Source organism: Oryctolagus cuniculus, chromosome 8 (assembly GCF_964237555.1).
Source record: "Oryctolagus cuniculus chromosome 8, mOryCun1.1, whole genome shotgun sequence".
Lineage (NCBI taxonomy): Eukaryota > Metazoa > Chordata > Mammalia > Lagomorpha > Leporidae > Oryctolagus > Oryctolagus cuniculus.
Window position 1 is genome coordinate 108820251 of NC_091439.1, and position 13931 is coordinate 108834181.

General features: G+C 49.8%; 1 protein-coding gene across 2 annotated transcripts in view; it reads left to right on the top strand.

Annotated features, from left to right (window-relative positions):
- Nucleotides 1-13931, top strand: part of NMU (neuromedin U) — a 75915-nt gene that overhangs the window by 6845 nt on the left and 55139 nt on the right. The gene's annotated exons all lie outside the window — the stretch shown is intronic.

Consider the following 13931-nt stretch of genomic DNA (forward strand, 5'->3'; position numbering starts at 1 on the left):
TGTTGAACAGTCACGGATAGCGTATGTGACCTCGGCACATGGGATCATTCCTGGGCAGCACCAGCACAGCAGACTGCGTGACAGCCACCGTAAAGTGAGTTTATCCAGTGAGGGGGAGCTGCCTGACTCCCCCAGGAGATGCCAAGTGGAACACCCCAGATGAAGCAGCTTCGTAAGCCAGCAGTATGAGACCAACCTTAGGTTAATCAGGAAATGTGCCCACTGATGATGCCCGTGACCCAGGTTACCATAGTGCTATGATTAGGGGGGGCTCCGGTTCTGCCAGATCTAATGGCAGCCAAGAGCCTTATCAGATCTGCTATCTCAGCTGTCCCATATGGGCTTTCATGATACCAAAGACATTAAAGTAATTGAAAAGAAAACCTGGAGGCTGGCGCCGTGGCTCACTAGGCTAATCCTTCGCCTTGCGGCGCCGGCACACCAGGTTCTAGTCCCGGTCAGGGCGCCGGATTCTGTCCCGGTTTCCCCTCTTCCAGGCCAGCTCTCTGCTGTGGCCAGGGAGTGCAGTGGAGGATGGCCCAAGTGCTTGGGCCCTGCACCCCATGGGAGACCAGGAGACGCACCTGGCTCCTGCCATCAGATCAGCGCGGTGTGCCGGCCGCATTGGAGGGTGAACCAACGGCAAAGGAAGACCTTTCTCTCTGTCTCTCTCTCTCTCACTGTCCGCTCTGCCTGTCAAAAAAAGAAATAAAGAAAACCTGGAGAGCTGAGGGTGAGAGGAACTGGTTCCAGCACGATGGGAATCTGTAGGTGGTTATTGCAAAATGAGATGAAGGAGTGGACTTGATGGCGCTGAGACAAAAGCATTGATGCTGTGTAACCAAAGGTGGCCGGGAGCAATGGGGCCCCCTTCTCGGCTTGGCCTGGCCCTGGCCATCATGGCCATCTGGGGAGTGAACCTGTGGATGGAAGGTTCCCTCTCTCTCTCTGACTTTAAACGCGTAAATAAACTTTAAAAAAGAAGAAGAGAAAAACTAAGGGGCAGTGAGAAACAATACCAGGAACTTGTGGGGAGCAACTGAGACTAGACTAAGTTACTGGAATTAAGACTTATTCTATGCATCTGCTCTCCCACAATATGGCGCTGGGGTGGAGTAAACTTCTACGCAGCTTGACTGATAAGCTGCAGGAGCTGATCCTGCTCCTGATTGGAGGAGAGCAGCGTACTCGGCATGTGGGTAGCAGAGTTGGGATTGGTGGAAGAGGACTATAAAGGAGGAGAGAGACAACATGCACCAGGAACATCTGAAGGAACACCTGAGCAGCCCCCGAGAGAGCCGGTGGCGGTGTGCCGCTCCTCCGCGGAAGCGGGGAAAGTGGCAGGGGGCCCGCCCCTCCACGGAGGTGGAGGGGTCGGCAGCCAACCCGGGAAGGACCAGCAGCAAACCCAGGAAGAGACGAGCAGACAAAAGAACAGTGCAGGGTCTAGTGTCGTTCCTCCACGAATGGGGGAGTGACAGGAACTGCATGATGCTCACAGAGATTAATTGAGGCAAAAGTTGGTCTGAGGCCGTATGCACAAGTGTGGATCCAGTGATCTGGGGCAGAGACTCTTCCAGGACCAGGTCTTCACTGGGGCAGAGTTAGATTGGGAGGACATTGGAGATGCAGGGGTTGATGGAATTAAGTTGAACGTTTGGATGAAAACCAGAGTGTTTGAACAGACTTTAAGTGAACTGGTCTGCATGCATGATTGATGTGATGTCAATCGAGGACTGCTCCCACCACCTAACACTGGAAAACGGAAGGCATTGGAGTCTGCCTTAGGGCCAGGTCTGCTTAGGCTGAGTGGAACCACTAGAACTGCCTGCACCCACACTGGTGGGTAATCTAAAATGTCATAAAACACAAGTGACCGAAGAGATTATCCATCTAATTAATGACGTGTTAGAATTTGGAGAGCCAGTGATTGCCGACAGGTTCTCTGTGTGGTAGCCTCTGTGGCGTCTGCAGACTTCTCTGAGTGGTAGCCGCTGTGGCGTCTGCAGACTTCTGACAGTGAGGCTAACACAGCTGTGCTGTCTGTAGCCCAGCAGTCGGGTCATGGTTTCAACAATGCAAAAGTACTGCAGGCAAAGGGAAACTGGCACTCAGCGATGGACCTCGCCAGTTCCTCCTCCCTTGTCTGTCTCAGTCTTGGAAAAGAGCCAACCCCCGTTCACTTCCCCCTGAGAAGGGACCCAGTTTCTACCTCCTATGCTACCACCTGGTTGTCTGTACCCACCTCACTGTCCTGGCTTGGAAGGGATGGCCTTGGTGCAGGTCTCAGGTGTGATACTACAGTGTACTGATGACACCGTGGTTCTACTGGAAACTGAGAATTGAGCTAGGATTGACTTGACTGCCAAGGCTGGTTAACAAACCCAGCAAAGGCCCGAGGGCCTGCCCAGACGTGAGAGTCTTGGGAACAACTTGAGCAGGAACCGTCTCTAGGCAGCCCATTCCAGGTATGTGACAGCAGCAAAATGTCCAATGACAGTGGACGAGTTCCACCAACAACTGAGTAGACCAGTGAGAAAATAATACAATTGCAGATTACACAGAGAGATTAAGTATCGGCAAATTGTTCACTTTGCCTTCTTAGCACAGAATCAGCTCTGACTTCTTTTCACATGGTCCTTCTGTTTATCATCCACTTTCCTTACAGAGGGCTACAATCAGACTTTGTTCTTTCATCACAAGTCCACAGGTTTTAGGACACTGAAGTTAAGGTGAAGTGGTTGATTCTAAGCGGCATCCTGTACTGCTGACAGCAACTTGGAAAAACGGAACCAGAATTTTTCTCATCTTTGTCCTTCCATCTGTGTACCCTTTGGAAGGACTCAGTGGAAAAAAACTCCATTGGGCTTTACCTAATTGTGTACTGAACGGTCACTAAGAAGAACTGCTCTGGAGTGCTGGGCTGGTTCATGTTTTAATTCTCCAAGTTACTTTCCTCAAAAGAGTAATTTAATTCTCTCTTTCCCATTCCATAAATTATAGCTATGACTCATGAAAAAATAAATGACTCCAATATTTGAGTCAATCATACTTACTTGGTGAAGTTATATGTGACCATGACTGCAGTTAGGGATGGAAACCCATTCGCAATGCTGTGCATTCTTAATTTTTTTCTTGCCTTTTTTTTCTATTTTATGGTGGGAAATGGATTTGTTTCGTTTAATCGCCAGTTCTCAGAACTGGAAGGTTTCTTATACAGAAGTACAGGGACTGCTTCGGTGCTGTATCCCCTGTCCCCCGTGCCAATAACATTATTTCCACCATTCCTCTCTAAGACAGTCCTTCATATGTTCTCCTGGAACCTTTCTATTTCCAGGGACCCCTCCCATCCTCTTTCCTCCCCTCCTCCCTTCAGTAGATCCATGTTGAGCCCTCACTATGTGCCAGGCCCTGTGCGAGGCTCCGGGACCTTGTCAGTAGAAACACCATCCCTGCCCTCATGGCATCACAGATTAGTAGGGGAGACTTTTTAAACAATATTTATTCATTTGAGAGTCTGAGTTCCAGATGGGGAAGAACAGAGAGAGAGGTCTTCCAACTCCTGCTCTCGCCTGCTGTCCCCAAACTGCAAGTTATACAGGAAAGTTGGGCCACAGGAGGCCTGCAGTGAGTCCAGGGGGAGGCATGCTGGCCTGAAGGGGTCAGCCTGTGTCTCCGGGCCAGCACGGTGGCGTAACACCTGAAGCCACCACCTGCCACACTGGCATCTTATTTTTTTTTTAAGATTTATTTTCTTTATTTGAAAGACAGAGTTGCAGAGAGAGGTAGAGACAGAGAGAGAGGTCTTCCATCCACTGGTTCACTCCCCAAATGTCCACAACAGCCGGAGCTGTGCCGATCTGAAACCAGGAGCTAGGAGCTTCTTCTGAGTCTCCCATGTGGGTGCAGGAGCCCAAGCACTTGGCCCATCTTCTACTGCCTTCCCAGGCCATAGCAGAGAGCTGGATCAGAAGTAGACCAGCTGGGACTCAAACTGGTGCCCATATGGGATGCTGGCACTGCAGACGGCAGCTTTACCCACTATGCCACAGCGCTGGCCCCACACTGGCATCTTATACGGGCACTGGTTTGAGTCCTGGCTGCTCCACTTCTGATCTGGCTCCCTGCTAATGTGCTAGGAAGGCAGCGGAAGATGACCCAAGTGCTTGGGCCTCCGCACCCACGTGGGAGACCTGGGAGAAGTTCCCAGTTACAGGCTTTGGCCTGGCCCAGCCCTGGCCATTGCTGCCGTTTTGGGAGTAAAGTAGCAAGTGGAAGATCTTGATTCTCTCTCTCTCTGTCTCTCTCTCTCTCAATTTGCCTTTCAAATAAATTTAAAAATTTTTTTAAAAGCCTGTTTCTTCATCATCTTCATCAGAAATATAGAGATGCCCGAGTCCCCAGCTGCCTGCCTTCACTGTCTGGCTCCCCCAGTTGGCTCAGCCTACAGTGAAATTTCCTGGGCCCTCCAATCTAAGGTGGATACCAAATGCTTGTTTTCTAAAATTCCTGGTCCCTAGCGTCATCACTTTACATTTATTCCATCAAATATCCTAAGGTTAGTTTCAGCAGATTTTCCACTCTAGCCAAAAATTAGCACTAATTGGTACCCAGTGATCTGCAGGAGTGAACTCGTGTCCTTAACCAATTAGCTAGCTCCAAAGAAATTAGCTTGGTCCCGGAATTCTAGCGAAAGAGTGCAGCCTGCTGGAATGTTGCCACAGCTCAGCATCGGTGCCCTCTCAGCAATTACAGTAAAATGCCCATTTCTTAGGCTCAAAATCAGTCTGGCTCTGCGTTCCAGCCTGCTTTATTAGAACTAATGTCTCAGCAAGGGAATGTTACTGATGACCTGTTCCTTGCAAAGTTTGTCCTTGTTAGGTAACACATGCAGCAGTAATCATCCAAATTGATAATGGTGATGAGCCAAAGCATTACCAGTAGTAATTTATACTCTCCAAGTGCTTTATGTGAGTCAAAGAAATTTCAGGTAGAACATTTCACTTGGACGTCCCCGAACCCTGGAGCAGCAGGCAGGGCAAATGTTGCCCTCATTTTACACAAAAGGAAACGGGCCCAGAGTTCAGCGATACGTCTGAAGCCACACAGTGTGTTTAGCAGTAGAGCCGGAATCAGACACGGGCTTGCAAAGATTGCCTAAAACGTGCCTGTGCACCGATGGCCACTGCAATTATGTGCCATCTTCCACCCGAGGGGGTTCTTGTGTATGACCTGGTGTAGGCATGGCCTTCACACATCCCGCTCATCAGAGCCCCTGAGTGCCCTTCCTGGGAGACTCGCTGGCGTCCGGAACTCACTGCCTGCCTGCATTAGTCCCAGGTTCTTCGGGGTGGAAACCAGGCACAAGCTGTCCTGTCAGCACCACTTAGAGCAGAAGAGGAAAAGCTCCTAGGATTTCTTTTTTTTTTTTTTTTTTTATTTATTTATTTATTTTTTTTTTTGACAGGCAGAGTGGACAGTGAGAGAGAGAGACAGAGAGAAAGGTCTTCCTTTGCCGTTGGTTCACCCTCCAATGGCCGCCGCGGCCAGCGCGCTGCGGCCGGCGCACCGCGCTGATCTGGTGGCAGGAGCCAGGAGCCAGGTGCTTTTCCTGGTCTCCCATGGGGTGCAGGGCCCAAGCACCTGGGCCATCCTCCACTGCACTCCCTGGCCACAGCAGAGGGCTGGCCTGGAAGAGGGGCAACCGGGACAGAATCCGGCGCCCCGACCGGGACTAGAACCCGGTGTGCCGGCGCCGCTAGGCGGAGGATTAGCCTAGTGAGCCGCGGCGCCGGCCGGAAAAGCTCCTAGGATTTCTAAACGAGCTCCAAGAAGTCGTCAGCCTGTGCCCGAGGGTCTGAGCCCAGATGCCTGCCCTTCCCTGGCCCGAGAATGGCTGACGCGACTTTAACAATGCCTGCACTGTGTGAATTCTCTAACAGGATATTTGTCCACCAAAGGATTTGCTAATTGATAGAATTTCTGCTTGACTGACTGTAAAGGTCTGGTGGCGAGGGAGAAGTTAGAGAATGTGCAGGCAGCCCTGTGGGCAGGACCCCCCTGTGTGCGTCTGCCAGGTCCAGGGCCGCCTCCTGTCACCACTTGTCACCTCCCCCTGCCACCCTACTTCCAGCCCTGTGGTGTCCCCAGCATGTCTAGGATGATGTGCTCTGGCTCCTGTGGCAAGCACAAAAAGGAGCCGGGGGACGGGTCCGAGTGACATGGCTCTGTGAGCCCCTGGGAGCTGTGGCCTTCTGTGCTTTTGAAAGGCTCAAACTGCTAACTTCCAAAGCAAGCCTTTAAGTGCTATTAGTTTATCTTGCTTTTTCATTCCATGGGGCCGCGTCAGATTATACCCAGCGACTCTCGATTCTCTTCCTTTTTTTTTTTGACAGGCAGAGTGGACAGTGAGAGAGAGAGACAGAGAGATAGGTCTTCCTTTTCCGTTGGTTCACCCCTCAATGGCCGCTGTGGCCGGCGCGCTACGGCTGGCGCACCATGCTGATCTGAAGCCAGGAGCCAGGTGCCTCTCCTGGTCTCCCATGCGGGTACAGGGCCCAAGCACTTGGGCCATCCTCCACTGCACTCCCGGGCCACAGCAGAGAGCTGGCCTGGAAGAGGAGCAACTGGGACTAGAACCTGGGGTGCCGACGCCGCAGGCGGAGGATTAGCCTATTGAGCCGCGGCGCTGACCACGACTCTTCTTTATCATACTTTCTGAACTGGTCCAAAGCACTGAACAGTCGCAAAACATGGGCAGTGGGCAGGTCACAGCCTGTACCTCCTTAGATGCTGGTCCTAAGAAGGGAGTGAACCTGAGGCCTGGCCTGCTGCCCTTGCCTCTGTCTGAACAGTGAGAATGGGTACCTCTCTGCCTCCTGCCTGAGTAGGCCGCAGCTGCGCTCCATAGTTCCTGACCCTGGCTCGCTGCTCCTCCGTCCAGCCTCCCACAATGCTTTAGAGGATGTGTCTGAAACCCAGGGCCTACAGGGCGTCACCCACTGCAAACACTTCATGGCTTCTCATCGCCCCTCTAGAGAGTGCCCCGGGGTCTTAGCACAGGCAGAGCCCAGCACAGCCTGCCTGAGCCCACTTGCTTGCTGAGCACCTACTATGGGCCACGCTTGTTCTGGGCACGCGGGCGACAGTCCAGGATGGGACAGCCCAGACCTGTGCCCTGGTAGGCTTCCTGACTCTCACGCCACTGCTAATCCTTGCCGGGGTTTGCGCATGGCCAGGAGAGGCTGACAGTGCCAGCAGTGGCCGGGTTAGATTGGGACTCAGTAGCTCATGTATCACATTTTGTGCTCTTCAATGGCAGTTCAGAATAAAAGGAAAGGTATATAGCCAAAGCAGTGCACTTGGGATTGGAGATTTGTCCGCTTCCCAACCATGCTATTTCTACCATGATGGCATGCGGAAAGACGAAGAAAAATAGCAGTGCTTAATAAAACAGCACTTTTGTTCACACCTTCTGAGCTTAAGGAAATATGATTTGATCAGATCAAACACTGTACACATGTATTTTGAATGTGGAGTGGCTATAGGAGATGGCTGGATGATATTAAGGGCCAAAAGCCAGCCTCTTCTCCCCCAATCCGGTTGCCATGGGTCCTGTTGCTTTCTTAGTGAGCTGCTAACATCTGATTTGTAGGAGACCTGGATATTTCCGGTTGCTCAGAAATCAAATTTGAGGAGTTAGTGTTGGAGGAGAGTTAAGCCACTGCTTGAGACACTGGCATGCCAGTGCTCCCTGTTCTTGGTCTGCAGGTCCTAGTCCTCCTCGCTGCCTTCCCTCCGGCTCTGCCCTCTGACTGGGAATCCTCCTTCCTCTGCTCATCCCAGCTCTGACCCGTCCCCTGTCCCCTGTCCCCTTGTGCTTTGCCGTTTGCTTCACGTTTAACCTACTATTGTAACTATTTTTCTTTGTGTCTCTATATTTCAACCTAAGAAATGGGCTTGTATCAAAACAAGGACTACGTTCATTCTGGAACATAAAGGATGCACCAGATTGTCACAATGCGGTATGAAAAATGATGAAGGGAGTTGAGTTGATTTAGATAAAGCAGAACAGGCAGCAGTAGCCATCCGGAAGTATCTTTTTTTTACATATTTTATTTTATTTAATGAACATAAATTTCCAAAGTACAGCTTATGGATTACAATAGCTTCCCCCCCGTAACTTCCCTCCCACCCACAACACTCCCCTCTCCCACTCCCTCTCCCCTTCCATTCACATCAAGATTAATTTTCAATTATCTTTATATACAGAAGATCAATTTAGCATATATTAAGTAAAGATTTCAACAGTTTGCACCCACGCAGAAACACAAAGTGTAAAATACTATTTGAGTACTAGTTATAGAATTAAACACCTGAGAGTAATTGTGTATTAATTAGATTTCAACCAATAGTTTTAAGTAGAACATAAAAAATACTAAAAGGGTAAAGTATTAAGTTCTTTTTTTTTGTTTGTTATATAGTTTTTTTTAATTTAATAAATGTGAATTTACAAAGTGCAACTTGTGTATTGTTGTGGCCCCCCCAACCTCCCTCCCTCCAGTGGCCCTCCCCTCTCCCACTCCCTCTCCCATCCCGCCCTTTATCGAGTTTCATTTTCAATTACCTTCATATACTGAAGATCAACTTAGTATATACTAAGCAAGGATTTCAACAGGCTGCACTCACACAACCGCACAAGGTATAGGGTATTGTTCGACTAGTAGTGTTGTTTTTAAGTTTCATAGTAGAACACATTAAGGACAGAGATCCTACGTGGGGAGCATGTACCCAGTGACTCCCGTTGTTGATTTAACAATTGGCACTTTTATTTATGATGTCAGCAATCACCCGAGACTCTTGATATGAGCTGTCTAGGCTATGGAAGCCCCTTGAGTTCACCGACTCTGAACTTGTTTAGTCAAGGCCGTATCACAGTGGAGGTTCCTTCCTCCCTTCAGAGAAAGGCGCCTCTCTCCTTGATGGCCTGTTCCTTCTGCTGGGGTCTTGTTCACCAGGATCTTTCATTTAGATTGTTTTTTGCCACCGTGTCATGTCTTTCCATGCCTGTGAGACTCTCATGGACCTTTTAGCCAGATCCGAATGTCCCAAGGGTTGATTCTGAGGCAGGAGTGCTGTTTTGGGCGTTTGCCATTCTATGAGTCTGCTGTGTGTCCTGTTTCCCCCGCAGGATCATTCTCTCCCTTTAATTCTATCCTTCATTATTTGCTTACATTGGTCTTATTTGTGAAATCTCATCGGCACGTACCCTATCTTTTTGATTGGTTGTGTTTTTATACTTATCACGGAAGTATCTTTTTATTTTATTTTTTTGACAGGCAGAGTTAGACAGTGAGAGAGAGAGGGAGAGAGAGAGAGAAAGGTCTTCTTTTTCCGTTGGTTCATCCTCCAAATGGCCGCTTCGGCCGGCGCACTGAGCTGATCTGAAGGCAGGAGCCAGGTGCTTCTCCTGGTCTCCCATGGGGTGCAGGGCCCAAGCATTTGGGCCATCCTCCACTGCACTCCCTGGCCACAGCAGAGAGCTGGCCTGGAAGAGGAGCAACCAGGACAGAATCTGGCGCCCCAACCAGGACTAGAACCCGGTGTGCTGGCGCCGCAGGCAAAGGATTAGCCAAGTGAGCTGCGGCGCCGGTCCCATCCGGAAGTATCTCAAAATCTTCAGTAGACCGCTCACAATACACACACAAGCACGTTCCCCTGACCCCGTCTTCCAGTTCATGAGAACAACACCTTGTCTCGTTGCTGCCGCTTTTGAGGTTTCAGTTTTATGCTGCTCTCAGCTTGCATTTGGGTCACTTTGATAAAAACAACAAGTATCAAGGAGAGTATTTTGAGCCTTGAATAAAAATGACCAAATAAAACAATTAGAAATTCATGAAACTGAAGGACACATCTGGCTTATGAAGACTCCATAACAGAAATAACAGTTGCTGGGGCTGGCGCTATGGCGCAGCGGGTTAACGCCCTGGCCTGAAGCGCTGCATCCCATATGGGTGCTGGTTCTGGTCCCGGCTACTCCTCTTCCAATCCAGCTCTCTGCTATGGCCTGGGAGAGCAGTAGAAGATGGCCCAAGTCCTTGGGCCCCCGCACCTGCATGCGAGACCTGGAAGAAGCTCCTGGCTCCTGGGTTTGGATTGGCGCAGCTCCGGCCATTGCAGCTATCTGGGGAGTGAACCAGCAGATGGAAGACCTCTCTCTGTGTCTCTACTTCTCTCTCTAACTCTATCTTTGAAATAAATAAAATAAATCTTTTAAAAAAAGAAATAACAGTTGCTAATGTTTTATACTGGCGAAAATGACAAAACTATTACTTGTAGTATGCCTATATAGCATGGTCTTTTTTTCCCCATTGTTTATTTATTTATTTGAGATGCAGAGAAATGGAGAGAGTGAGCTCCCCTCCTCTGGTTTACTCCCCGAGAGGCCTGCGATGGCCGAGACTGGGCCAGGCTGAAACTAGAAGCCAGGAATGCAATCCAGGTCTTCCATGTGGGTGGCAGGAGTCCAGTCACTTAGGGCATCACCACAGCCTCCCAGGGTTTGCACTGGCGGGTAGCTGGAGCTGGGCATTGATCCCAGGACTCCAGTGTGGGGCGTGGTATCTTAAACAGCGTCATAACCACTAAGCTAATCACTTGTCCCTGGCATGGTGTTTCTTACGTAGTGCAACGTCTGGTCATTGGTTAGTTCTTTCATTCAGTTGTTGAGCATCCACAGGGCAGTGGGACTTTGGTTGGAATTTATGTTGCAAGAGGAAAGGGGAGGCTCTCTGAGGGACAGTTCCCAGGCCCTGACATGAGCAATACCCACCATAGTGGGACTGAAGAACGTCACTGAGGAAAAGACCCGGCTGTGGCTTAGTCTTCCATCATGCAGTCCTTCCTCTCTCTGAAAAGAGAGGGAGTGATCTCAGGGACAGGACCGAGAGCCCCTGCTCCGGGAGCCCAGTTCTGGTGCCAAGTAGCTGCTTTCCAGTTTAGTTGGTAAAAATCCAAGAAATATTTTGTAATCTATTTGTAACAAGTGGAGATATGAGCATCACACTCTTTAGTGCCCTGAGCACCCACTTGGCACAGGTCAGAGGGTCTAGAGCTCTGGAGAAGAAAGGGCCCAGGCCCTGCCCAGGAAGCTGTGTCACTTCCAGCCTGGAGCAGGGGCCAGCCCCTGAGTGAGCGCGTTTGAATTCCTTGGGGTTAGCGTCTTCCCCCCTGGACGATGTTAGCTGATGGGCCCCGCCCACTACAGTCGTCAGGACCCCCAGCTCTCTATGTCTGCTTAGACCACCCTTCCCGTCCCAGCCTTCTTTACCAGGAGAGGTTAATGCCACTCAGGTAAATGCCTTCCTCCTGACTGGGGGCCAGACCCTTGGAATGTTTTTATTTTTAATGCATCTGCCTTTTGCCTGGATGCTGACTGTTCTCCATCAGGTCTGTTCTCTGCTCCTCGCCCGACCTAGTTGTGCTGCCCACACTGCTGTGGCTTGCCCGGAGTGCGGTATATCAGATGGCCCCGTGCTGGAAAGTATTTTTTTTTTTTTTTTTGACAGGCAGAGTGGACAGTGAGAGAGAGAGACAGAGAGAAAGGTCTTCCTTTGCCGTTGGTTCACCCTCCAATGGCCGCCGCGGCCGGCGCGCTGCGGCCGGCGCACCGCACCGATCCGATGGCAGGAGCCAGGAGCCAGGTGCTTTTCCTGGTCTCCCATGGGGTGCAGGGCCCAAGCACTTGGGCCATCCTCCACTGCACTCCCGGGCCACAGCAGAGGGCTGGCCTGGAAGAGGGGCAACCGGGACAGAATCCGGCGCCCCGACCGGGACTAGAACCCGGTGTGCCGGCGCCGCTAGGCGGAGGATTAGCCTAGTGAGCCGCGGCGCCGGCCTGGAAAGTATTTTTAAAACCTGCATTTTGCTTACTAAGATAGCAGTAAAAACACTGCTGGAGAAAATTAAAAACAACAACAACATAACAGTATTCCCCATGAGCTACTATCAGAGATTCCAGCCATTTATATTTTATCCCTGTATTGGTTTGTCCTCCATAAAACTCCCTTACAAAAACACAAAGGAGATCTTCAGACAATAAGTGCAGTCAGGGCAATCTGTTTGGGTTCTTAGCACATTTTTTTCCTTTTCGGGTACACACTTCCGGTTCCTTCCCACCAACTCCCTTTACTAACGTGGTCTTTAATGTCTTCATTTTTATTCAGCTCATATCCATGGCCAAAGGCTGTGCTCTCCATCTGCAGTGGGTGCTTGCTTTGTTTTGAGTAAACCTTCGAAATAAAAACCTTGATTTAGAGTGTGCATAAGGAATTCATGGGAACAGTCATCTTGTCCTTGCAGTTACCACCTCATCTGTAATGCAAACATAATCCTGGTACCCATTTGTATTGGATTTTATCCTTGGGACCAGTCTCATATGACTAGATCTACTGTCCTTTAGATTCCTCCTCTAGATAATGGAGGCAGCATTATTTTGTGTTAGTAGATACTGTTTTTTTTTTTTCCCATCTGTAATTTTTATTTTCTTTCTTTCTTTTTTTTAACATTTATTTAATGAATATAAATTTCCAAAGTACGATTTATGGATTACAATGGCTTCCCCCCCATACCGTCCCTCCCACCCACAACCCTCCCCTTTCCCACTCCCTCTCCCCTTCCATTCACATCAAGCTTCATTTTCGATTATCTTAATATACAGAAGATCAGCTTAGTATACAAGTAGATACTGTTTTATAACAATATTTTATGTAGCTATCTCACAGAGAAGTGTGAGCTTCTTGAACAATGCCAGGCACATAGCAGGTGTTCAGTAAACGCTATTGCTGTCATCAAATGCGCCCCCTCTGCTTTTAGAAGCTCTCCTATGAACGAATTCAGTGGCCTATCCTGAGACTCAACAGAATAGCACCACTCCAGTGGCCTGCCCTGAGGAGGCACCGTGAGTCACCACTGGAGGAAAGGCTGCTGGAACTCAGTATCACAGAGCCTTACTTCTCTTCCGCACTCCGGGAATCGGAATCCACACAGAGCAGTGCTGGAGCTGGACCAGACCGTGGAGAGCTGTCCTTTTGTGGAAGTGCTGAAGAGTGAGGATGAGGCGTTGAGCAGCCAAGGCTGCATGAGAGTCAGTGCCTATTTTTGTGTGCGTGTTAAAAATCTTTACTGTATTTTATCGTGGCTTCAAAATCCTTACTCTCTGGGTGGGCATTGTAGCACAGTGAATTAAGCCACTGCTTACAATGCCAGCATCCCATATGAGTGTCAGTTCAAGACCCAGCTCCCTGCTAATGTGCCTGGGAAGCAGCAGAAGATGGCCCACGTGCTTGGGGCCCTGCACTCATATGGGAGACCTGGATGGAGTTCCAGGCTCCTGGCTTCTGCCTGGCCCAGCCCCTGCTGTTGCAGCCATTTGGGAAGTGAATCAGCAGATGGAAGACCTCTCTCTGTCTCTCCCTCTGTCTGTAACTTTGCCTCTCAAATAAATAAAATAAAACTTAAAAAAAGTCCTTCCTCTCACATGTAAGGAAATTTCCATCATGAAAACCATTTTCTTTTTTTTTTTTTTAATTTGGCAGGTAGTTACAGTGAGAGAGAGAGAGAGACAGAGACAGAGAGAAAGGTCTTCCTTCCATTGGTTCACTCCCCAAATGGGCGCCACGGCCGGTGCTGCACCCATCCAAAGCCAGGAGCCAGGCACTTCTTCCTGGTCTCCCACGCAGGTGCAGGGGCCCAAGTGCCTGGGCCATCCTCCACTGCCCTCCTGGGCCACAGCTGAGAGCTAGACTAGAAGAGGAGCAACTGGGACTAGAACTTGACACCCATATGGGATGCCAGTGCCTCCGGCGAAGGATTAACCAAGTGAGCCATGGCGCCGGCCCCATGAAAACCATCTGTGTCCAGGCCTATTAGTA